The sequence below is a fragment of the Miscanthus floridulus genome, chromosome 15 (genome assembly GCF_019320115.1).
Source record: "Miscanthus floridulus cultivar M001 chromosome 15, ASM1932011v1, whole genome shotgun sequence".
In the NCBI taxonomy this organism is placed as follows: Eukaryota; Viridiplantae; Streptophyta; class Magnoliopsida; order Poales; family Poaceae; genus Miscanthus; species Miscanthus floridulus.
The window spans coordinates 63,794,704-63,805,232 of NC_089594.1; the positions used below are offsets into that span (position 1 = coordinate 63,794,704).

The window sequence follows — 10,529 nt, forward strand, 5'->3', positions numbered from 1 at the left end:
TCCCTGACCCCTCCACCGCCTCCTCCACCATCTCCTTGACCCCAACTGCCGCCCCCGCCCCATCCACCACCGTTCCCCAGGCCGCGACCGCAGCCGGCTTGGGAGCGCTCGCCCGCAGCCGGCTGCCCCGTCTTGAACCTCGATGTCGACCTCGTCCTTGCCACGCTGTGCTGCAGCTGCTCACTGCGGGCTTCCATGTCGTCGTCCTCGACAGCCTCGCCAACTCCTCCGAGCTCGGCGGGGTGGTGGAGTCCCTAGAGAGCTGCTTCTGTGACGGCGGCTATGACGCGTGCCTGGGGCTCAGGGAGTATTTGCGTCTCTTCTTGATTCTGGTATCTATTCTCCCAAACAAGAAGCATCTATTGTCTCTGCTTGCAGATATACTTCGGAGATCTGTAGGATTTGGTGTTGTAGCATCTATTAGCTTGTGCTGGAATGTCATCTACTAGTATCTATCTGTTCTCCACAGTCTATTAGCCTTTACCAAAATTCTTCTTCCATTGAACTAGCAAAACAGTTTTCAGTTTAAATTCGGGGGCTTTTGTGAATGAAATATCTAATTCTGTTGAATAGTAGTAGCTCATTATATATAGGAAAAAAATGGAGAGATTGGCTTGTAGAGAGCTCTTTCTGTTTAGGTATGTGACATTATGTTTTTTTTATCATTGGATTGGACACATTAATGTAAATAAACTGCTGCTACTGAGAAATGTATGATGAATTTTCTAAAACTACTCATATGTGTCTGGATGGTTAAATGCTTCCTACTGTGGTTGGTTCCTTTAGAAAGGATTCTACATTTCTGTCAATTGATAGCAGTTAGCAAACAAATGCACTTTGTATATTTTATAATTAATCACTACATTTCTGTCGAATAGCATAGGCCTCCTCATTCAAGTCAGGTATTTTCATAAGGCTCTTAGCACCTAGAGACATAGCTGCATCTTTGAATCGAGTTGTAACAAGGACCATACTCCCTTTCTTCCCAACCCTCAGTGGAGAAAGTAGCTGATCCAGTTTTTCCAAATCCAGAACAATGCCATCCTTCACAGCCCAGATATCATCCAGTACTATAAAGAACCTTTTGCATCTCAATTGTTCCTCCAGTTTCATTTGTAGGGTGTTAAGACTTCTGAACTCATGGCATGGAGCCCCGGAAACTGCCTCGAGCATCTCCAGATAAATATTTTTCACATTAAAATTTTGAGAAACGTGAATCCACATGACTGGGTAAAAGTAGTTATCCATCCGTTCATAAGTACACACAAGTTGTGCTAGGGTTGTCTTCCCAGAACCCGCAATACCATATATGCCAATAACGGAATAACACTTGCTGTTACTAGAGCTTGTTTCAAAATCACCTGCTGTCTCATGGAGCAACCTTATTATCTCATCACGTTCATCGTCTCTGCCAAATAAGATGTGTGTAAGAGCAGAGGATGTAGTGACAATCCTATTCACATTGTTGGCAGGACTTGATGTGTCATTGCCATCTATACCATTTCTACCGTTGCTTGCCAATGGTGCCAAAAACTGTGCTCCTTGATCAATTAGTTTTTCCTGAGATGGCTATTATCTAGGACACACAAAATGATTCCATGTAGTGGTTATCACTCTAGACTTTGAATATGGCAATGTGGTTTCAAATCCCAGTGGAACCTACTTTTCTTATCATAGAAAGAGAATTTGTGATATGCCACTCAAAAGATTAAACTGAAGAGCCTGACAGTGGTCTTTCTTGCAGCTTTTCTTTGTGGTAATTTGTTGACTTAAATGCAAGTGAAAGCCTGACAGTGGTGTTTCTGCAATTACAGAGTTGGACCCTGGTAATATAATAGGTAAACTTATGGCTCTCTTTTTCTTAGCACTTACTTGGCAAGTTCTAGCCATGAGTTACATACTGCTACCCTACACAGCCCTCAGTAAATTACTCCCATCAGTTTATTTATTTATTAGTCCATCCAGGCATGAAAAGTTGATGTGTAACAACCATCAGTTTCATTCATTAATAAGTGACACCCGTATTTAATTAACTAAAAACAATGAAATGAAAATTCTGGATTGCTGCTGCTGTTGTTCCAGCTCCAAAGTTCAGACTCCTGAGGAGAAGGCTAGTATGTTTTCAAACATTTTTTTAGATAATGAAGTACGTTTTCAAAAATGACCTGCTAAAAAAATCAGTCAGAAACATAGTGCAGATCAATTTTTCTTGTGTAACCATTTGTTTGCTTAGTTCCTGCATTAATTGAGTTATTACATTTGTTTAGCCTGGTCAGTTAGGCTCCAACATGATGCATGCCTGCATCTTTTTTTCTTTTTTAGATGCTGCATGCCTATATCTGTCTTATAACCTTATTGGTACAGTAAGGGGCAAGAAATGCACAATTTTCCAGAAGTACAGGCAGATAGTAGCTGCTCCTGAAGCAGATTCATTGTTTAGTTTTCCCTGTCACTTGATTAGCATATATTAATTTTATTTTGGCTGCAAACTATGTAATATTTTCATTTGAAGTTGTCATTGAGTTGCAGTAACTTGTTTATATCTTATAAAAAATCATCGGTTCTCCTTCATGTAATAGTTAGTAGTTTTCATCACTGTTTCAAAGTTGTGTGATGAAGTATGTTCATTACTGCAGGTTTGAGTGCAACTGCTCTCCATCTTCCTCGTTCCCATTCATCAAATTGAAACAACAGTTAAAGGGCTGTGAGCTGCTGACACTATCCAAGGTAAAATTACAATCGTTGTACTCAATCTTCTTGCTTGTGAGCTGCTGATCTATTTCCCCCATTCAAATGAAATGGCTTGGTCATTGATTTCTGTGTGCTGATTTCTTTGTTTGCCGATTCATGCAAAAAATATAACTATGCATCTTTGTTTTAATGAATTGATATTCAATACTTCACTAAGGAGTGTCCCTGTTTACATGAAATGCATAAGTAGGGATGAAAGAACGCCATGTAAATGTACAGAGCTTCTGAAATCTGAATGGGTAGGGGGCACCGAGGTCACCTTGGACTCGTCCTGGTGGGAAGCACAAGCAGCCCTCCCAGAGCAACTCTTCTTCGTCATCTGGCGGAAACAGAGGAAGAAGAGCAACACTGCACCAATGTTGAGAGCAAGAGCAAGTCATGGATGAACAGCTCAGCTAAGAGCTGACCATGGTGATGTGCAATGGATCACCAAGTAGAATCTACTAGGAGCAGCAGTAGCACAATGGCAGCAATGGCTCAGCTAGTCAGTCGCTGCTGGCAGATGAGCAAAGACTGACTGCAGCCGTAGGGCAGGCAGGCTGAACTGCATTGCACATTGGCCTAGATATATTACTACCACATGTGGGTGACTGGCCTGAGCAAAATTTCTGACTTGTCCGAGTACATCTCTATCGTCAACAAGTATAAATTCGGCCATCTAAACTAAGCTACCACATGTTCTCAGCTAACTATGCCGAGTGAATATGTCTTTAGCCAACCAAGCCGAATGAACAAATCAACTTGTCCAACTAAGTCAATTTTGAGTGAAAAGTACTTGGCCAACCAATCCGAGTAAATTTATGCACTCAAGCAACCAATCTGAATGAATTTACACAGTTGGCCAACCAATCCGAGTGAATCCATGCATTCAACCAATCAATCCAAGTGAATTGATCTGAATTACATTTTCTATCATCAACAAACGCCTACCACAACCATGATGGGAAACTCAAAGAAGTGCTAACAAAGAGGGTTCTACTAATCATACTTCTTTCCCTTCACTTCTTTTCTTCTCTTTTGGTTTCTATCATTGTTCAACTAATTTGGGTTCACTACCACTGGCAAATTGTTGTATGCACTAGCATGAATTAGAAACCGTAAAATCCTACTACTACTACAAGTACAAGTACTACTACTACTACTAGTACTACTACTAGTACTAGTACTACTACTTGTACTACTACTTCTACCACTAGTACTACTACTTCTACTACTTATACTACTTTTTTTCTTGCATCTCTTAGAACAAGGCACAAAATGTTGCAAACATCAAAGAGTGCATCCCGATGCCCCGTGAATGATGAGTAGCCATCCCATGGAGAGCAAGAACTAGATGACCAACTTACTCAGGAGCAGTTCGATAATGAGTTAGAAAAGGGTCTAGAAGTGATGCTTACTCAGGAGGACCTTGTCGATGATGAGGATCCAGTGGGGGGAGCCCAGGGAAGAGAAGGCGGAGAGGATGCCCAAGGCGAAGAAGGGGATGATGATGATGACACCTCATCAGGGGGATATGTAAGTCCCGAGGATCCTTTCCCACAAGAACCCAGACGGAGGCCAACAGAGGACGAGTTGGACAAGGATTTTGATCCAAATGACGAGGTACGGATAAAGCCTTAGTAGCTTGTAAATTTGGCTAATGCTATGGCTTTATGTTACCTCTGCTAACACTTTTGACCTGCCGGATACACAGGTCGTCCCTACTCAACCTCTGAAAAAATGACGTCGGCCTTCGGCTCGTCTTGCCGGACAATACATAGTGGGGCAAAGGAGATCAGAGGAAGGAGCCACAGATACTCACAATGAGGCCTCCGCTCCACAACCTCAGGACACAACCACGACTGAGACTGCCCAGCTAAAGAGGAAACGAGGGGGGATTAGAAAGCCAAACCAATATCACGACAAGGCATGCTATATGATAACGGAGGTCGGGCCAGACAGGCAGATCCTTGAGCCATATACATACAGGGCGAAATTCCGTAATCACATCGAGTTTGTAGTTAGAGATAAGTTGAACCCAGCTATCCGTGGCTGAAATCTTGTACCTATGAGCCAAAAGGTAGACCTATGGGAGAAGCTGAAGCAGAACTTCAGGTTTCCAGAGGGAACGCACGAGTTGGTACAACAAAATGCTTTTAAGATAATGGGGTAGAGCTTCCGACATTGGCGGTCGGATCTGAACAAGAACTTTATCCAATAGAAGTTAACTCCTTTCCATGAGTATGGAAACATAACTCCTAGTCAATGGGAGGAGCTCGTGGCTAAGAAAACTTCAGAGGCATCATTGTCCCTCAGTGCCCGTAACAGCGAGCAGGCGAAGAAGAACCAACACTACCCTCGTCTAGGCCCCGGTGGCTACGCTGGCAAGCAAGAGGTCTTTAGGAAGATGGACGCAGAGGCCGAAGCTGCCGGGAATACGGAAGTGCCAAAGTTGAAGCCACGCCTTAAACAGTGGATATACGCGAGGAGTGTCGATTCATCCGGTAGTAGCCTCAAGTTTGCTAAGACGGAGACCGGAGAGGTAGTATCAAAGATACTGAAACTTACTGAAGACAAGGAGAAGGGCGCATTCAACCCTTCTAGAGAGAGGGACGAGCTTACCATTGCCTTGGGAAACCTCGAGCACACAGGACGCACCAGGGGGCTAGGGAAGAGGATGTCCTGGAAGCACGTATTTGTAGAGGAGAGGCACATGTACAAGAAACATGGCAGAGACCGAGAGTCTAATCTTGAGCGCCAAGTGAAGGCTCTAGTTGAAAAGATGTTGGTGGAGAAAGGACTGTCTACGATGGAGCCACAGACACCAATGGGGCCGCCCGGAGAACTAGCGGTAGTTGGCAACCCTCTGGATGTTCCCAGCAGTCAAGGTTCCAATGCAACCAGAACCTCCGTCGATCGCATACGGGCGCCAACCAGTTGCAAATTGGTGGTTCCGATGGGCAGGCAAAACGTGATCATTGAGGTGGCAACGGGCGTGGCACATCCTCCGGGCAGCACATGGCACAATAGGGACATCCCGTAGGACTACACTCAGGTCGAGGTGCATGCCGTGAAGCCCGAGTTCATGACTTGGAAGATAGAACACCCTACTCCCGAGGGCCTCGTGTTACTCAGAGACGTCATGAACTAGTTCATCCTCTGGCACATACAGGACATTGTATTGATCGAGTCTTCGCCAACTCCAACTGAAGTTCATCCTCTGGAGCGACCTGTCGAGGACGGGGAGGTATACTCACTGGCCCATGACCATGACCACCACATGCTAGAGACTTCTCCACCTCGTACCGAGCAAGGGCATGATGACATGCCACATCCTTCTCCACCTCGTATCGAGCATGGGCATGATGACATGTCACATCCTTCTCTAGCTCGTACCGAGCAAAGGCATGATGAGATGCAACATCCTTCTCAACAAGCGCAGCCGATACATGAACAACAAGTGTCTCATGAACAGCAATTGCCTCGTGAACAACCGATACGTGAAGAACAAGTGGCCCCTGGAGCAGGTGATGCACAAGTTGACAAGGACGTGCCCGAATGGGAAGCTCAAAATAAAATCCCAATCAAGATAAGGCCATCGTATGTGGGCATTAATGACGTCTCATCGGTGCACAAGTGATGGCCCATGACCAGTTCAAGCCTAAGAACCAAGTAAAAGAATTCAGAGCACCAGTTTTTGAGGAGGGCACCACTAGCAAACTGCACAAAGGGTTTAACAAGTATCTAGCTGTTGATAACCTCAAATGGTCAAATGATTGCCCGGATAAATATGAAAAAGGCAAGAACTTCCTACCAAACCGAGTCATACAGTGCTTGCCATGTGGAATGAGAAAGTTCCACGATTGGTACTTGCGTGCTCAGATAACAGAACTAGAAATCTTACAAGCATGGATCCCTGCCGGCACATTTGGAGCCCTGGGTGGGCAAATTGCCGTTGAGTTTAAGGATATCCAGGCATGCTTCCACCTTGGACAAATGGAAATGAATCTAATTCGCATATGGTGCCTGTAAGTCCTTGCCCTCTCGATATGATATGAATGTAATCTTTTAATTTTGTTGTAACTAACCCACGCCGTGATTTGTAGAATGCAAGCGGACTTTGTGAAAAAGAGGCCAGCTCTGAAACATGGGTATATAGACCCTTCACCTATAGCATCAACAAATTTTAATTACCCTAAAGATTGGAAACTAGATTGCAAAGAACTAGGAGCTGGAAAGACACTTAAGGAGAAAGAGGACATCAGGAACAAGAAAATATTGGAAGAGTCCCTCAAGGTTGCAGCATACATTGCCCTATGTTTTAAAAATCTCCAACAACACGATAATATATGGATACCATACCACTTCAAGTAAGTTCGACTGTATACTTATCTTTGTTCAATATACTTTGTTCGATGCAAAAGAGCTTATGTGTTCCTTCTATGACTAAATTCATGCAGCGATCATTGAATTTGCATAGGCGTCTGGCTCTCACATAGCATGGCATGGGTCTTTGATTCAGCGGATTTCCCAATCGAGACATACAAAGACTTTATAGCGATTGTCAAGACGTATACATATTGACAATCCTCATTTTAGCTACTATGTTTGTATACATACTTGTAAGGTTCAATGTGGGATACTAACAAGTTGCATTTGCTAAAACCATTGGAACAGGGCATTCAGGCACTATGTCCAGGAACATAAGGGGAGGCATCATCCAAATAGGAAGGAAAAGTTGTATGTCAAAACTCTATGTGTGGTAAGTGTTATTTACTTTGGTACTCCATATATTACGTGTCTGGCAATAGCATTACTTAACATCTCCATATGCAAAACACACAGTGCCCCAAGCAGAAGCCTGGGAGTCTACATTGTGGATACTACACATGTATTATGATGAGTACCAATTGTGGCTACAACAGAAACCCCAATCTGGTAGGTTTGAACCTCTTCGCTCGTAGTATGAAAAGTTCGCATATGTTGTGATATAGTAAACCTAAACTTGTTCTCTTGTAGTTGGAGAAAGATAAAGACATGAGAAGGAACCCATACAAGGATAACGAGCTCTTAGAGATGGTCGGCGACCTTTGCAACTTCATAATGGACCAGATTGTGTACCATAAAGGCACTTACCATCATCTTCTTTCCGACTTAGGTAGTAATCCTCTATACCAACACCTTCGGGAGACTGATAGGCTAGCCCTAGGCCGTTGATGACAATGTGGACTTGTGGTATGGTTTGGATCAGACTTTGGAACGGTTTGGACTTTGTTTTGCATGTGGACTTGTGGATTTCTTAATGGACCATGTTATAATGATGGACTTCATAATGGACTATGTTGTAATGATGGACTTTTGTGAATTATGACTTGTGATGATGTTCTAAATAATGGTCTTATGTTTGTGGATGTATATATGTATATTTGTGGCGGTCAGATTCGAATTTGAATTATATATATATGTGGTCAGATTTGAATTTGAATTATTTATTTTTTTGCTGAAAAATCCACTGTAGGGGTGGTTCTTGATTGAACCGCCCTTACAAATACACACAGCAGGGGCGGCTGGTGATACAGCCACCCTTACAGAAGTCCACTACAGGGGCGATTGATATTACCAGCTGCCCTTACAGAGGCCACTGTAGGGGCGGCTAAAAACACCAGTCGCCCCTATAGAGGGCACTGCAGGGGCGGTCAGAAAACTGCCCCTATAGAGGCACCCTCTGTAGGAACACCCTGGGAAGGGCGGCTGGCACAGCCGCTCCTACAGAGGCTCTAGAGCTGCCCCTATAGTTAACTTCTATAGTAGTGAATAGACCCTACTGCACTCAAGGCCTCCTGCCTCAGGCCACCTCCATCTTCCTTACCGCTCCTTTGTTGTTGCCGGCCCTCTTCTCCAGCTTAGTCCCGTGCTCCACCAAAACCTAGAGGGCCTCCATCTCTGACAAGTTGATGGGCTTGTCGAAGTGCTGTGAAAAAATTTCGATGTTAGCTTCACTACTGCTTGGCTGTTCTGTTATCAGTTCTCCCAATTTTTTTGAAAGTAGTTCCTGAGCTAACTTCATAGAGTTCTTGCCAACTCTAGATTTTGCCTTATGAGCTAGATGACTACTCTTCCTCTGTGTGTAATCTATATCTGTGACCATATCTAAATGCTCTGGTTCTAAAAATTGTGACGGCATAGGGAGTAGTGGCTGCTCTAAGTGGTGCGTGATGTCCTCCAAGAACACATCCATCGGATCGGCACCCTGATCGCCATCCAAGTGTGGTTGAGCTTCTAGGTTTCCACTATCTACCGACTGTGCCTGAACCGGGTTTAAAACTTATGGGGTTTGCAGGGTAGTTGCTGGTGATGCTGAATGTTGTGCAGGCTCGGTAAAAATCCCAGTCTGATTACAGGTTTCCGGTGTTGTTGTGCCCATTGTAACCTTAAGCTGACTGACTGTTGGCGCTAGTAGAACTGTATTTCATCTACTTCCTCTAGTGGTTGGTTTTGAGCCGTTGCGGGCACATCTAACATAGGACTTGTCGAGTTCATAAATCTGGGGTCTCTCATGGATCGGCTTCCCTACAAAGGTTCGACCCAGTAGACGAACGCTGCGAACGAACGTGTAGCTCTTGGGCTGGCCCAAGAGCCTAAATGATAGGCCAGAAGGACAATCCAATCTCCGACGAGAAAGCCTGGCCAAGGAGGAATGGCGCCTGCTTCCGACTCCGGCCCGCCTCTCCGATCGGAGCGCTCGCTTCGGTCTCCAGCCCGCCTCCGAACGGCCTCTCCCACCGAAAGGCTTGGCCAAACACCACTTCCGACTCCGACCCGCTTCTCCAACCAAAAGGCTTGGCCAAACACCACTTCTGACTCTGACCCGCTTCTCCAACCGGATGCACTGAACCCCTGCTTACAACTCTGGCTGGCGCAATTAGAGCGGACTAGGACCCAACCGCCGCTCGGTAAGGACCAGGAAACAGACGGAGAAAGCAAGGCAGGGCACCCAAGTCAACCGCAATACCGAGGACCGTACCCTATACACCTGCAGGACAGTACCCTGTGACCTCCCTGACATAACAGAACCCAAGCTATGTTGTAGGCGCCGACATTTTCCCAACAGTGTTGTGGGCGCCGTCAACTCCCATACTAGACAAATACGGTAAGGCTCCCCTACGTGCCTCTGAGGCATCGACAATATTGTGGGTGCCGACATTTACCGTAGCAGGCGAACGTGGTAAAACCCCTCACATGCCTCTGGGCATCAACAGTATAGCAGGTACCGACATCTGCCATACCTGAAGAAGACGACGCAACCTCCCACATACATCTGACATTCCATAGTATTGTGGGCGCCAACCATTGTCTTGTACACGTCGGCATGGGCAGCAAGACTTAGCAGCAAACGTACTCCCTCCCTCTCGCTTGTAAAGCCATCCCCTTCATCTATATAAGGGGATGCGCTCTCTTCCAATAGATATGTTGATTTGAATCGATCAATTCACTAGTACACAACAGTAGAACCACCAGGTTCAAACCACGAGTACATGCTCGAATACTTAGCACATAGCGGAGCTCCCGTTGCTCTTGGTCCCTCCAACCAGAGTTCGACCGGACCTCTTATACCACCCATCTTTCTCCTTCTCGTTTGTAACCCCACTGCAAACTTCGAGCACCTGGGCTCAGGAATAAAGTCACTGACCGACTCAAACTAGACGTAGGGCACGTTGCCTGAACCAGTATAAACCCTATGTCATTGAGTGCTAGGCTACCTCCGATCACAACGTACGACAAAACTACAAATATTTACG

At 45.2% G+C, this 10,529-nt stretch overlaps 1 long non-coding RNA gene across 1 annotated transcript; it reads left to right on the plus strand.

Moving 5' to 3' along the window:
* The first annotated feature begins 1,742 nt into the window (after positions 1-1,742).
* LOC136506564 (uncharacterized) lies at positions 1,743-3,793 on the plus strand. The gene is made up of 3 exons (XR_010771665.1): positions 1,743-1,838; positions 2,637-2,727; positions 2,942-3,793. It is a non-coding gene; the product is annotated as an uncharacterized lncRNA (long non-coding RNA).
* Positions 3,794-10,529: the final 6,736 nt, after the last annotated feature.